Below are 16767 nucleotides of genomic sequence, written 5' to 3' on the forward strand. Positions count from 1 at the left end.
AGGCGCTTCATTTAAATCCACTTGATCTCTGCTTAAAGCTATAAGTTCAGCTTTCGCATTTATTTATAGGAATGTATGTATATTTTAAAAATAAATATAGTAAATATATTTACTGCCTGCCACACATTGTGTTGATGAATCGCCTGTCAAAATGCATTATGACAGCGAGCAAAGGGTTATCAGATGTCACAATAAGCACATGAGCGGCATGCCACACACGCTTGCTTACACTTTAAGATATACCCAAAAAGTAAAAAAAAAAACAAAAAAACAACAATCACAACAAATATAATCGACACCCGCATATAATTTCCTAAAAGCATACGAAGCTTTAAAACTTAATTCACTCACACACACACACATACATGCACAATCGAACATCATATGCAGCATGCGCGCTAATGAACAGCTCAGTGAGTCATGTCATCGGTGAAATGTCCAGAAGTGACAGTAGTTTATCGAACAGTTACGCTGAGGACAAGCAGTGTAAAGGCATGCTGGTAACTGACGCGTATGCTCATGCAGCGGCGTGTATACAAAAGCGTGGGCACGCTTACATACATACATACACAGATGTCAGCCGTGTGTGCTTGTGTGTTGGCATTTGCATTCGCGCTGCTTATTACTTTACTTAAGCCTACACTCAATCAGCGATTTCTTAGCACTGATTAGCCTGTCCGACAGACATGCGCGCGCATTCGCCTGTCAGTTGCCACACATCAGCACACAGTGACGGCTGCGCTGCCATAATCACCTGCAATGCATTAATGATGATGCGCAATTGCGCGACCGAACGCTCAAGCAACGCATCAAAAAGCATCTCCACCTGACCGAGTTCGGCAACCGCAACGCCGAATCCGGCTTAGTGCAGCTTAGATGCGTGTGGCTGAGTACATGATTACTTTTGGGCTGACGCTTATTATGGCCGTGGTCTGGTTTGCATACACGGACATTAGGGTGATGCTTAAAAGTGAAAGAGGGAATTTTTAGTTTAACTTCTTATAAAATAACATCACATTATACAGATCTTCCAGTCTCTGTATACCCTTTCAGTTCTCAAAGTGGATTTATCTGACTTTAAACAAAAAGTAACAAATGTTTAAACTTCAAAAACGGTGAACTCCTTTTATTCTTAAAAAAATTTATTTTTTTCTTTTGAAAGACCACCCTAATATACGTATAAATATGTGCCTGAATTCACATTCGCTGTGCCTGTATGCGTATCAACAGTCCGTCAGTCAACCGCTTATTAAATGCATCACTGAGTCGCTGGCACTTGCCATTACTGAAGGTGCTACACACACATACATATTCATACCATCAACTTCTATATTTTGCAAACTTTTAAAATTCACTTTGGATATTTTTACATTTTCGTTTATTTATTTATAGCATTTTCTGCTATTTTTGCTATATCAATTAATTTTTGCGTTTGCTGCACGCCAATTGGTGTTCATATTTTGTGGTTTTTGTGGTCATGCGGTCTTGCCAATAAACATGGATTAAAAGTTTGCCAACTCGCTTGGATTGAACTGAATTTACAAACACATAAACAGAATATGCATGTTAGTACACACATACATATCTACACTGCAAAATAATCGGCTCCAATCGGTTTTATTGTCAATAATTCGAGTTTTGCGGTTTTTCTGTGCAGTTTAAAAGTGTCACTCGATCATTCGAAGTTAACCAATTTCGGTGATTAACACCGGCAACGGACTGCGCTGCATACAAATGCTCACAATGTTCCCTGAACAAAGTTTAACAAATTGTTTTTTGGAAATATTTAGTAAAGTGAAATTGATGGGGAATTGTTTTGGGCATGATAGTTACAATAAATTGTCAAAGAGGAGAAAGCTAACAATCTCCTTCTGAACCTATTTAATAATATTTTTTCTTCAGATTGCTGTTTTCTACTCGACCCTGAATTCTTTAAACCGTTTACTTCGCCTATTGCAATTTTTTACCGATTAAATCGAATGCCATTAAAAATAATAGATCTGTAATTCGTATAAAAATAAGACCGCTTCAAGAGTGAAGTACCCTCACAACTCACAAAACCCAGCACTCCGTTTCTTAAGTTATTATATTTTTTTGTTCTCGGAGGGGGAATCTTCAAAAAGAAAGATAAACCTCTTTTACCTACGTACTAAACCCTCAACTCCTTAAGCTTATAAGTGGCGTACTTTGATAATTAGCGATGAAGAGAAGAACTAACTTCAGTAATGGATTCTCATAAGCCCTTTTAATTTCATAGATACATTAAGAGACCTCACTTTAGCAATCGTTAGATCTCCTTTGAGCCGGGATGTGACCGATTAACGAGAGTATGAATTCGCAACTATTACTCTACAGGTTGTAGTGGTTCTAAAACACACATTTCTTAACACTATTACAGTGATTAGTCAAATCTATGCAGATTTTCAAAGAATTTCATTCGCCTTGTAATTCTGTACTTATAATTCTCACCACATTTATGAAATATTATGCATATACGAGGTGTGTTCAAAAAGTATCGCGAAATTTTGCTGACAGTTTTCTTCGATTGCAGGGGGGTGGTGCATCATGAGCTCTTGCCACAGGAAAGAACGGTCAATTAGGAATATTACCTGCAAGTTATGCGCAATTTGCAACACAAACAACAAAAATTGGCTTTTGCGCCACGATAACGCCCCTGGGCTAAACAACACACTAATGATGCCGCAGCCACCGTATTCCCCAGATCTGGCCCCCTTTGACTTTTTCTTGTTCCCTAAATGAAGAGGCCCATGAAATAAAGACGACGAGGAGCTGTAGATAAAAAAAATATTTTTTTAGAAGTGCTTTTGGAAAAACCGTTGGCACAAGTGTATGATATCTCATGGGGATTACTTTGAAGGGAACAAAATAGATATTCATGAATAAATAAATAATTTTTGAAAAAACACAAAATTCGCGATACTTTTTGAACACACCTCGTATACTTTAAAATTTCTTTATGTGTTTCGAATACCTCTAAAACGTGTTTAGTTACTACTAGGCATGAAGGCATTTGCATATTCTTAAAGAGCTGCGCAAAGGGGTAAGAGAGTGGAAAACGTCTTCTGCATTTTCAGTTCTGCCATCACAGCAGGGGTGTGTGACACTTGCAGGACACTAAAAACTCCTCCTCTAAGGAACCGTCGCCCACCCTGGAACCACATTTGGATTATTTCAGGTTCCATTTTTCTCATTGAGAGATTTACATCTGGGCATCTGCGTCCAAGTCATGGAACTGCGAATTTCTGGATGATCCCACAGTTTGCTTCACTCTCCAGCATGACGCTGATTACATTGTCCGTGTTTATTGGGCAAATATTGTGTGTTCAGCGTCGTCTTCTTTCGGTTCGTTGTATATGCATGACGGCGCTTCGAAATTTCTTATTCCGTTGAGGTATCCGTGGTAATAGTTACGTTGTGTATAAGTAGACTTCTCCGAATTTACAGCTGGTCTCCGAGTTTTGGTCTGTCTGTCCATCTGCCGCCACTCTCATTCTACCACTTTCGTTGCCATCTTGTTACTGTATCTTTCTATATTTGTTCTAATGCGCTCTTGTTATTTTTGGACGTTCCCACAGTTTTTTTCTTTCGAATGCGGAGAGGTCAACTGAGGCTTATACTAATATTGCATCACCTGACAATGTTCGGTAGTCTGATACAACTCTGAGTGCTGCGGGGCGGCCCCTATCTTTTGCCGGTTTTCCTTTTGAAGCACATCTGCCCAGATATCGTTGACATTAGTAGCTTTCTCTTTTCTTGGCTGGGGCCCCCTATGTTGACTATCAGTCTGCTACATTGGGAAGATGGGAGGCACAAAATTATATAGAGTTAGAGAAGTAACAAACATTCAAACTTAGATACTTCAGAGCGATTTCATGCTTGAGGGAATATATTGAAGAAATCATTGAATTATTGTATGCTGAAATTATTGTAATATTGTTTTTTTAGAAACTTTGTTAGACTATAATTTAATTTTGCATATAACAACATTTCATTCAAGTAAATTATTCAAATGTGATCTTTAACCGACCAAAAGCAACAATACGTAAACAACTGTGCACCAGAACGAACCGAGAATCGCTCAAAATCTTCGGCTTTTAACTCATAAATCAATCAAAATCTGTAAATCACCATTACGAAACGGCTGCATTGACGGTAATTGCGCATTTGTGTGGCTGCGACAAAAGAAATTGTATAACAAAGAGTTGAATTTACCTGTGGCAACACCCTTTCTTATACATATTTTCCATTTTTAAGTCGGATTATAAGATATGATTGTCGCGTCAATATTTTCGTACAAGCAAAAGCGGCTGAAAGGAATTACAAAAGTAGAGACGCGGCAAATGTTACGAAAAGAAGCGCAAGAGGGAAGGTGAAGCAGCATATGAACAAGAAGTATAGGATGATGAGGCTGGTGCTGCCTGCGTTGACGAATTGTAATGAAGAACCAATGTCACTTATGATGCTGTGATGTTGCAGCCGCCGGTTGGGCTTAATGCTCATGTCGAGTTTGCGCAACAACGAGTTGCACGTACATTCACGGTTTAATCCTTAAATTGATGCCAGCGAGCAGCAATTTCCAGCAAATGCCAGTTGAAACGTAATTTTGATGGAGCATGTGATTACATAACGCTTACAAAAGCTGACTGATGAAGGCAAGTTGAAAAGAAATACAAAAGAGAAACAGAAGAAGAAGCAAAATTAGCCAGCACGCACAATATACTGGCTGATGGGCACTCGGTCTGTTAACAATGACACAAAAGGCGATGCTGACGCCTTTTCATGAAATCAATTTCGGCAAATCTGACGTCTGCTTGGCTGTACGAGACCTTTGAGACATTTGCTAGCAGCGAACGACCGACCGGCCGGCAGTTGAATTGAAATTAAATTGGAGAGTTGGTGTAGTGAAAGATGCTGAGTGTACACACACTCATCGCAATAATAACAAACACCTTTTTATGTGAGCACGGACCTCATTGATCTGAAGGTGATTGGGTTTTGATGCACAGCACACATAATTCCGCTATGAGGGTTAAAAACAATAATAACAACAAACACAAAAATACAAAGGTGTAATAAAGGATAAAAGCATAAATCCGAAGAAAATAAAATTATAAGGAAATCAGCTAATTCGTTGTTATAGACAGTCAGATTTGTGTAAGACTGCTTATTAGTTATCACAACGGCTTATTATAGAAAGAACACTGTATTCATGCTAAATAAAATGATTTTCGCAGCTTTTGAAATGCTTCAGGTTGCTTTTCGTCTCAAATGTGGCAATTTTGCTTGTTTACCTATACATTGAGCCAGTAATGGGACTCATCGCTGAACAACATTTGGCTCGAGAACGTCGGATATCTGGATCGTGGAACTTTCCAAAAGCCCACATAGCGAAGTGATATCGCTTGGAAAGGTCAAGCGGCTACAGTTCTTGCACAAGTTGTTTTTGTACGCCTTCAATTTAAGATCTCGATGCAAAATGTGCCAAGACGTTTCATACGTAAGTCCGAGTATGTGCGAACGGCGCCTAATCGACTCTCCACGGTCTTCATGTACACTCTTAGCTATATTTTTTTCACTTCTTGCGGGATGTGGTCTATTCGGTCGAATATTATCCAATAACGAATCTTGATTAACCGATTATTTTGATTATAAGTTGAGCGAATCGTGCGAAATACATTCAGAATGTGAATTTTCCTAATAAAGTTGAACGATTTGTAAACGTTGTTCAGGCGTAAGTCTCTCCATGATGAAATGACAAACAAGACTAAACAAAAATAACATGACAGCTTAACACAACTCATGCGTGATCTGTCAGTAAAAGGCTATTGTAAAAAGTACCTCTACTTGGATCAATTTTCCTAACTAAAAGCTACTCTCTTCACTGACTTTTTCTGAAGCCAGCGCATAACTTATTGTTATTATATAATAACAGTGTAGCTCACACCTTATACGCATCTTGACCGACCTTATTTTGATCGTAAAGTCGTTAAACGCTCGTTTCAAAACATCTGATGCATTTCCTTGACTTGTGTGAACTTGGCGGCCGACGAACTTCTACAAACAGATCGATTCTTATAAATATTATTCAACGACTCATGTCTTTTAGGTATTTTTTTCATAACTTTACCCGCGTATAAGGATCCTGCTTGACGTACCCAATCGCAGCTACTACTCAGACCTTAAGGAAGCCTCGGTACTCGCCAAGTGTGAGATTGGTCATTAGAAAAACTTAAATTTGTGGTCAAAATTGTGAAACTAAACTTCTTTTCAAATCCATCTTCATCTTAAGCCACTACTTCACCAAGTACTACAACAAAAACTACGAAAATGCAAAAATTCGCGATTTCATTGTGCATTCATGCCACAATGCAGTTATCACTTCAGTCACACAATCCAATAAACATTATTTCAATCGCATTTAATACACTAACATACACACTAGGTGGAAATTTGAATATCGCAAAATTGCTAAGAAAATCAAATTCGTTATGCCCTTCGCTGCCATAAATGGCCATGTAAGGCTTTGAGTGCTGTGAGGCACTGTTACTGCAGCTCTTACTAGGCGACTGTCTTATATTCCAATTTTTTATAGAAGTAGATTTATTTGTGTGTATATTTATATCGTATATGCTACTGCAGTGGACCTTAGTCACCTCAACTGCTCTAAAGCATTTCGAAACGATTCGTTGCGATTTGCATGCAAATTTGGTTTGACGCGGTTTAGTTGCGCTTTGCAATCCTAACTGTTGCACTAATCTAGTGAGGGCCAAGAAGTGCTTCGAACGCGAATTATAATTGATTGTCAGGCAATAAAATAAAATGAAAAATTGATTTAGATATGGATGTTTGCAAAAAACATATGAAAATGTAGTTCGGACAATTTATATTTGATTGAGTTCCGATGAAACCGAATATTTTATACTCTTCAACTTGCATGAAAACCAGGGAAATACCTTCTTGCGATGTAAAACATCAACCACAACATCGGGATCTAAGCAATTTTTTACATACATACATATACTATATATAACTCATACACTGACCGACAAATCATATAGAGCAAAGTCAGCCGGATGTTCGAAAATCCTGATAATGGTTATATGGGAGCCAAGTTAAGTTTTCGCCCAATGTTATCTATTTTAGGCACAAATATATACAGTTATGAGTAAAACATGTTCTGTAATCTTCATTGAGATAACTGGAATAATAACTGATATATCCGGCATAAAGTCATCGGGAAGTTCAAAAATATTTATATTAGGTATATGGGGACTCAGGGAAGAATTGATCCGATTCAACACATTTTTGACAAATAGAGATATTATTGTCAGGAAAAGATTCTCTCTGAATTTCAGTTGTATATCCCATACGTTGTCCGATATTTTCTGTCAAAAGTCAACCATAGATACTGCGGTCCCCATATTCGTTACCTAGAGGCTTGAACAGTTTTGGTTGGATTTGGACATATTTCGGTTATAAAGTAGTAGTAGTACTCTAAAGGAATTATTGGCGCAAACTTTTATACCGTTACATCAATTGCTTCCTGATTTGAGAACTAGAAAGTGAAAGAATCAAATGGAATTTCGAATTTGGCTATATGGGAAATAGGCATGGTTGTAGTCCGATTTCGCCCATTTTCGCACTATCACTATATGAATATGAGAAAAATAACACGTACTAAATCTTGAAATCGGTCTGTCAGGTTCCGCGATTTCACAAAAAAATTGAGCGGTGCCACGCCCATCGTACAATTTTCACACCGGCTTCCATAAAGCTCTTTCATACGATCTAGAGTGTAAAATTTAGTATCTCTGGCGTTTTTAGGGACTGGTTTATTGCGCTCTTATTAGTTCTTAACAGTACCGTTATATGGCGGTTGAGCAGGATTATCAACCGATTTCATCCATTTTTATACTGTTGATAGGAGTTCTTATAATAACTTTAATGGTTCAGGAGATATGTACATTAGACTCATTAGAGGGCGGGGCCACGCCTACTTTTTCAAAATATTTTGCTCACTAGTGCTTCGTGATACTTAAAATTAATAACATTTAAATCTTAATTAAATAAATACTTACTTGATAGCTTGTATAATTCAACCGATTAAGCACAAGTGTTTCCTCAAACAGTAAAAAACAAACGACAGGCCACCTAATTGATACAGCACCATCAAAAAGGTGTCTCGTTAAAGGAAACTCATTAAACCGCTATTAAGCCGCTGCTGTTGCCTGTGGCCACATATCAATGCAAACTAATGCATTTGCCACACGCGCAATACCACTCCAATACGCCATGCAACACATGCTTTATCACTAATTGCCGCCATTCCTCATTCCTCTAGTGTATTAGCCAGGCCTTTTACAGGCGGCCAGCTTAAATCCATAGCAAAACTAAAGCGCAATCTATAAGCCGTACTTTCAAAACAGTCATTTATATGTGCATTGGAGTGTAGATATGTATGTGTGTATGTGTGTGTGTTTTTGCAGCGCTGCAGGCATTTTACTAATGCTGCTACAGATTTTGCATTATTTGAACGTATTTGCAATGTGTATGGCCATTTTGGGGCAAGCAAACGTCAAAGTCTTTAGTTCTAAAAGAGCCAGAGCCAAAGCCAAAGCCAAATCCAAATTCAAAGCAACGCTTGCTGCGAACGAAACAACAAAAGAAGTGAAAAATGCATTTCGCATTCAATTTGCCATGATTTATTCCACTCAATTATTGATGAGGCAGAGCAAATGCCAAACGAACGTGCCGCATTGCCAGTGGTTATAGAAACACTCACACAAACGCACACATGCAGACTTGCCATATAAGTGAGTTGTGTATGCGAGGATTGAACGGATTGGCTCTTAGCTTGCTTGGTGTTGCGCGCAAATCCATCAGTTGCGGATGCGCAGCAAATTCATTCGTCAAAAGTGGCCATGACGATGACCAAGGCTTTGCAATGAGTGCCACAGCATAAAAAGTGCCAGAGTTAAAACGAAATATATTTAGAAGCGAATTAAAGAAGTTGTAATTGCATTTACACATAATCTGCAAGGCTTGAAATTAAAGATGCAAGGCGGTGTATGGCTTTGGAGCCCGTTCCAACGACAGTGGGGTCTAAGCAACCGGAACGGACCCGGATTTTTATGCGGCCAAGGACTGTAAACTTGGCACCATGCCTCGAAATTAATTCAGAAACGTTTTCTGCCGGTACAACAACAACAACATGGCATTGGAACGCTGTGGAATGTGGAATGAGGTAAATATTTCTGAAAACAAAGCCATAGGTATAGCGATTTCAGTTATAAGAAGATAGCATAACCTAGAATATGAAGTAAAATAATGTATAAGAACGATTTGGATCCGAAGTGAAACATTTTGACCATTAACTAAGAGAAATTATAAAACTACAGGGTTTCTAAAGTTTTTATATAGAAGCGCTACCAAATTTTGATAAAATGACGATGGAGCGGAGGTTCCATTGCCCGACCATGAAGCAGTTCGAAAATCAATTATCCGTCTGAAGAACCACAAAGTTGTGGGGGCCGATAAATTGCCGGCCGAGCTATTCAAAAGCGGCGGCGAAGAACTGATAAGAAGCATGCATCAACTTCTTTCTAGAATATAGCCGGACGAAAGCATACCCGACGATTGGAATCTAAGTGTGTTTGGACCTTATCAGTGTGGCTTTAGGCCTGGAAAATCAACAACTGACCAGATAAATCCAAATTTTGGAAAAGACCCATGAAAAGAGGATCGACATACATCACACAATTCAAAGCTGCTTTTGACAGCACGATAAAGAGATGTCTTATGTCTGAACTTGTTATCTCCGCAAAACTAAAACGGCTGTGTTAACTGACGTTGAGCAATATCCAAAGTTTCGTCAGGATCGGGAAGGACCTCTCCGAGCCGTTCGCTAACAAACGAGGATTCAAGCAAGATGACTCCCTATAGTGCGACTTTATTGTCCTTTGAGCATTGGCAACGGCGAATACCGCAGTCGATGGAATGATGAGCTGTACGAGATATTCGACGAGTTTGACATAGTTCAGCGAATTAAGAGACAACGGCTACGCTGGCTAGGTCATGTCGTCCGAATGGATGAAAACACTCCAGCTCTCCAGAGTATTCGACGCGGTACCCGCCGGGAAGTAGAGGAAGAGGAAAACCTCCACGCAGTTGGAAAGACCAGGTGAAGAAGAACCTGGCTACACTTGGAGTCTATAATCCAAAATTAGTAACTTCTGAAGAAATACCAAATACTGGCCAGAGGATTATTTGAATCGATTTAAAGTATTAAAAAAACTTCATTTAGTAAATGTACTTATTAAATTTAAAATTAGAGCATTGTTAAACTATCAAAAATTTCCTACTGGGTCACTTTTACTTAACTCCGCTGATTATATACTCGTACCCACTATGCTGCCAGTCAGCAAACGCTTGTGGGCTGACGAATGTGAAAAATATGCACAGATTTAGCCGATTTTAGTCGAAACAAAATAAGTGGGCAACAAAAGATCCAACAGCAACAAAAACAAAAACAAAATATCAAACGTTTACATTGCAATTCAGCAGCCTTCAGGCATTCAGTCATTCAAAGCAAAGCAGCTCCAATTGAGGCTGCCACAGCTGAGGATTAGTGTCCCCAGGGCAACCTCGGACATATGCACGTTAGCGCTATGATGGTCAGAGCAGCCTAAAAAAGGAGCTAACTAGAGGAAAAATTGCGCACAAAATAGGCGAAAGCAGCAAAGTCCAAAAAAACAGAAACCGGAACTTATTTTCAGCGCACATGTACGCCGAGACAGCTGAAGCCGCGACATGCTGGAGCGTTAAACATATGTGGGGCGCAGTGACGGAGCCAGCCAGCGGCTGATATGGGAGGTTGCGCAGAATGGGCGTTAAGTATTCGCGCCTCACTAGCCAATAAAACGATTGTGTTAAAAAAGCGAGAGATAATAAAAAAATGAAAATCGTCAGGCCTCGACACTTGGGCGGACAAACGTTCTCGAACTTTGATGGATAGTTTAACATGTAACTGTTCTTCTAGCCGCTTTGTCTAGTCGTTGCGGCATTGCTGCTTGCCCTCAAGTAAAACAGCCATTTAGCAAAGTGACGTACTGCGCGAGTTATAAGGATGTGGCAATGGGTATGGGTTTGTGTGTGTGTGCTTGATGCACTTTTTTATTCACAGCGAATTTTCACAGTTTTCATAGATTTTAGTTTTTACGTTGTAGTTGTAACTAATGGATGAGATTATTTTCGCAAAGGCTTAGATCATGAGTTTTTTCCTATTAGTTGTTAGTGTCGAGAATTTTAATTTAATGCGCATTTGGTAGATAGTGGATTTGAGCATTAAATTTCAAAGTGGCTGGGCATTACAAAACAAAGCAAAATACATTTTTTTGTTAAACAAATTCTTAGTATTTTATCGAACACCCTCTCCTCCCAATAACCTCGGCTAGTCGATTAGGCTTGGATTCAAACAAGTGTTGAAGATAATTTTTATTAATTTCTTCATTCCATACAGCTTCAATACTTTTTTCCATTCTTTTTAGACTTTTTGGACGTCGTTCTCTTAACCTTTTCCCATATAAAGCCAGCAGTTCTCAATTCGTTTGAGATCTGGAGTGTTTCCTGGCCACTTGAGAGATTCAATCCGATAAAATTTTTTCGGTTTGAAACCTCTAAGTGTTTTTAATGAGTTATTGAAAAACATATTTCAATATTTTTATGCTTTAGTTACTGTTTTGGCTTTATAGCAATGGGCTGAATCAACCTGAAAATAAACTTTTTGAAGTGTTCGAACAGCTGTTGAATAGTTGGCAAAACTCCTTTTTTAAATATTCCAATGTATTTTTTGACATTCACTGACCCATTAAGAATAATAAACTTCCCAATGCCAAACCTGGTTATAGCACCAACACCATACACAAAACAATAGGGTGAATTGCTTTACGGAAGGCAAAACACAGCTTTCCAAAAAACGCTCTCCTTTTCGACGACACACTCTGGTATATCCGTCGGGTCCAAACAAATAAATTGGCATTCGTCGGAAGTAGTAACACTTCCCTAGTCTCATGCATCAAATTTTGTGTGATTTTGCCCTTTTTAGTCGCTGTTCTTCATACGGGTAATGAGATTATTCAGATGTTTTTTTGGAACTGGATATTTTTACCCCAGCAAAATAGAAGTTGCTTGTTCAAACATTTTGAAAGTGATCAGTTATCCGAGTAATTTATCGTTCATGACGAAGTTTTGCGAACATTATCTAACTTGATACTCACATTAGCTCTTAGAGCATTAACATTTTTTAGCATATTTTGATTAAGTTCTTCATAATTTGATGATTTGTGATTATCTAAGAAAATTTCGACTGTCAACACAAAACTTTTCCAAGCTAGACTTTCGAGAACAGTCGCTACTTTGATAAAATCAGTATCTTAAATGAACTGCCATATTTGAGGACCAACAAAGCGTACACCTTTCCATTTTCCATATTAAGTTCAGTAATTTTCGACAAAAATCGCTGAAACAATATCCCTCTAGGCCTCCCTTTTGACAAATTGTTTTATAATTGTTAACTTGATATCGTTTTAAATCATAGCTTTCATTTTGAGGACATAAAGTTGGTGTTGATCACTTCCATTTCAGATATTTTCACTCCCACTGGTAAATTGTATCAATTTGTAGATATTTGGCGAATCTCTGTTTCTGAGTAGTACATGCGAATTGCTTTTCAAACGAAAACGAGATTTTCATTCAGTAAAATGGGAAATTTTGCAGATTGTAAAAGAAGCTGTATCTAAGACTGGACTTTTAGTAAAACCTTCCGAATAATTTTTCGCGTATTTTCTGTAAGGAGTCTGAAGTGCGCAAAACCTTAATCATGACTGGTAAAATTTTTAACTAACAAGCTGATGTAATTTAAATTGCCCGGTAAATGATATTTCAAAACAATTTATTTTCGTAATTTGACAGTACTGTTCTTAATTACTTTGCCAAATATGAACGCGATCTGCCAGTGGTAAACACTTTACAAACAGCTGAGAGATCGTTGAAGACATCTCAGTAGTGCGATGCGATTTTTACAATGGATAAAGATATGGTGCCTGAAAATCTTCAGGAAAGTATTAGAAGCATGGCAAAAGTGCTCGATATCTCTCGCGAACCCGTTCAAATGATTTTGGTGAATATGAAACGTGTTCTTGTCCGACTCGTTCTGAAAAAGCTAATTTTTTTTCAAAAAGAGTTCCGTAAACAGGTCTTGATCGTATCTATTCCGATCCCATATTCATGGAGAATTTTATAACTGCAGGTGAGACGTGGCTTTATGAGTTTGAGATGCAAACAAGTCAACAATAGATGATAATGCACCATCGCATTAAGCCACGATTGTGACAGAATTCAAAGCCAAAAATGCAATGAATACCATCGATCAACCACCGTATTCACCAGAATTGGCTTCATGTGTTTTTTTCTTGTTGCCCAAACTAAAAATACCGCTCCGTGGAACCCATTTTCAGTCGATGGAAGAATTAAAACAAAATTGGCTGAAGGAGCTGAAGGTTATCCCAAAAAGTGCTTATGAAAATTATTTTGGGGAATGAAAAATCTTTGGCATAAGTGTATTACATCTGGTGGATTACTTTGAAGGCGACAAAATAAATATTGATGAATAATTAAACATTCTTAGTTTTACTTAAAATTTCCGGTTACCTTTTTGCCACACTGTATACCAAAATATTTAATATGGAATTATCATTGACACATCCAACATTTTCATGAAAAAGTTCGTAATCTGAACACTGAAAGCAACAAAATTTGCTAAGTTTTCCATAGCACCAAAAAAGTCTTTTGTTTTTGTAGAGCTGTGTGGTAATTTGTAGCTCGATTATATTAAATTTTTATTTCTTATTTGTTATTAATTAAATGTATCGTTTTCTAAAGCAAATTCAAATTCATTCAATTTAGTATTTAATATTTGAAACTGCTTTTAGATTAAGTTTCAAAAGAACTGCTATTATATATGCTTATAAAAATAATAATAAAAATTAAAAATAAATAAATAAAAATTATAAAAAAAAATTTAAAATATTATATTTCATAAATCAGAAAAATTTTTAAATTACAGCGCAAAAATTTAACATAAAAATGCAAACTTAAATTATTATTAAATTCTTTGGTCACATTTTGTATTTACGCACATTCTGCGCTTTTTTTACCACTTTTGTGCGAAATATTTTTATAATTAAAATTATGTCTGTACATTTGTGTTTTGTATGTATTTCTATAATTATATGTGTATCCTTGCATATGGAATTCGTTTTTTAGTCGCATGCCGCAGATTTTTAATCAACCGGCAGTTGGGCTTTGCACACACGCACACATGTGCATTTGGCGCATAATTTATTTGTAAAGTGCCTTTACGCATTTTTTTACAATTTTAAGCATTTTTTTACAATTATTTGATGTGTGCTTCCCTATGTTGCTTTTTTTGCGTTTCGCAGTTTCGGAATGCATTTATGCCACGCCATTTCCAGCGCTTCTACGTTTTGCTCGTCGCATACTCGCCGGCTGTGGTCGAAATAAATGCGAACTTATGAAAAATTTGGCGCGCAGGAATTTCATAATTTGATAGTCGTTACTGCGGCTCCTGCTGCTGTCGCTGAATCTACAGCCGTCTGCCACTCTTAATGCGCACATACATACAAAGAAATACACATAGCTCAGTCTTGCCGACAGCTTTTGCCATTTGTTTGCCGAGTTTCCTTTTCTTTCCTGGCCTTTTGCTTCAACTTCTTTTGAATGCAAGATTTTGTGGAATTTTTTTATGAAATTTATATGCGTACGTGCGCAAAATTAGCAAAGCAGCCAGCAGGCGGTGGCGTAGACGGCGCGCAGGCGCAATGTATGCGGATTTGCTGGCTGGCTGGCTCTTCGTGCGTTGCAAATGTGACGCTTAAATTAGGCATTAAATGGCAAAATGAACTGCAACAACAACAGAAATCCCAACAACAAAAACAACAGATATGCCAACAACAACAACAAGAACAACATTATAAGGTCTAATAACCGTCTCCGTGCCTGCCACACAATTCCAATGAAAATGATGACTTCGATGACTACAATGACTCCAATTGCTGCAGCTTCTTCGACTCGTAGCTCTTGTCTGTCGTTGCCGCATTGCGTTGTACGCCTTTTCTACGCTTCTCATGGTTTGCAATTGGCTGCCCATTGGCTAGCTAGTGACCATGTATGGCGCGTCTCCACCTTCACAGCGCTGGTAGCCCCCCTTGTTGCCTCCTCGGTGCACCACTCGGTGGCACTGTGATCATCAATATCACTCCATCACTTCAATACGTCGTTGATGTCGGCTGATTGACAGTTGCATTCAGCTTGTGGCTTGATCAATGACGTTTAGTCCAACATACAGACACACAGTCATATTCAGCAGAAATTTTGCCTACTCATTGTTCGCTCATTTATATCCTGCCAGTTTTTGTCTTTCTTCATCATTTCAGAATTGGTTTTTTTTTTTTTTTGTGCTCAGCTAATTTATGAATTATTTATTTATTCGCTTTTTAAAAGCCATAAATGCTCATTTAAAATACAATCGCACACACGTAACTTTGAATACTTGTGCGTCATTATTGAAAAATTCATATTGCATTCTTATTCTAATAAATTTCGCTTTTTTCTCATCCATGACTTATTCGCATTTTCTCATCTTTCTCATTGCAGGTAAAAACCCAAAGTTCTTGGAATTCTGTTTTCTATTTCAAACCACTGACTGGACTTCAAAGGTTCGCATAATTTGATGTGGAATGGCACAGTCAATTTTTGAGTTTGCTAAATGAAGGTAAAAACAGTTTTAAATATCATTCCTAGTTGGTAGAGCTAGATTTTGCTCGCGGTGAATACCGAAACTTTCGCACAGTCATGCATCACTTAAAGCTCTTTAAAATTGTAACCGTCGTTTGCAGCAAATTTTTGTATTTTAATAACAAATAACTTGTTTGGTCCCGAAATTTCGGGATTTAAAAACAACAATCCGACATTTCGAGTTTTATGTTGGACCTTGAAGTAATATTATATTGTGTAAAATGTAATATATGTTATTTGGACAATCCCGAAATTTCGGGATTTAAAAACAATAATCCCGACATTTTGGGTTTTATGGAGCACTTTGAAATCATATTATATTATATAAAAAATGTGATATGTATCATTTAATAAGTCCCGAAATTTCGGGATTTAAAAACCACAATTCCGAAATTTCAGGTTTTATGCAGCACATTGACGTAATTGTATATTGTGTTAAAATATAATATATGTTATTTGATCAATCCCGAAATTTCGGGATTTAAAAACAACAATCCCGACATTTCGAATTTTATGTAGCACATTGAGGTAATATTATATTGTGTAAAAAATGTAATATATGTATGTTATTTCGTGAATCCCGGAATTTTCGGGATCAGATAAACTAATATCGGGTTTTCATGGGCTTATATTAATTATATTTTCGTAGAAGAAAAAAGTTTTAAAAATCAAAGAAAATCGAGAAGTAGCAGAAGGCCGCGATGTTAGTTAAATGTGTTTAAGATACTTTGGGGTCTTTTGGAGAGTAAAGCATATTTTATGTCCAACCATAAGAAGGAAATTTCATGATTAAAAATTTGGGTGTCTTTAAACGGTGCGCAGGTATTGAAAATAAATATTATTTACAAAATCTGTTAGCCACAAAGCACAATG

At 37.5% G+C, this 16767-nt stretch overlaps 1 protein-coding gene across 2 annotated transcripts in view; it reads left to right on the top strand.

Annotated features, from left to right (window-relative positions):
• LOC126757277 (uncharacterized) overlaps nucleotides 1–16767 on the top strand; it is a 292908-nt gene that overhangs the window by 121536 nt on the left and 154605 nt on the right. The window contains exon 1 of one of the 2 annotated variants that reach the window (XM_050471056.1): nucleotides 15773–15871. The exons of the other annotated variant lie outside the window; for it this stretch is intronic. The gene's annotated coding sequence lies outside the window, so the exon portion shown is untranslated. Of the gene's footprint in view, nucleotides 1–15772; nucleotides 15872–16767 lie in introns of those variants that run through there. 2 annotated transcript variants of the gene reach the window in all.

Source organism: Bactrocera neohumeralis, chromosome 4, assembly GCF_024586455.1.
Source record: "Bactrocera neohumeralis isolate Rockhampton chromosome 4, APGP_CSIRO_Bneo_wtdbg2-racon-allhic-juicebox.fasta_v2, whole genome shotgun sequence".
Classification (NCBI taxonomy): Eukaryota; Metazoa; Arthropoda; class Insecta; order Diptera; family Tephritidae; genus Bactrocera; species Bactrocera neohumeralis.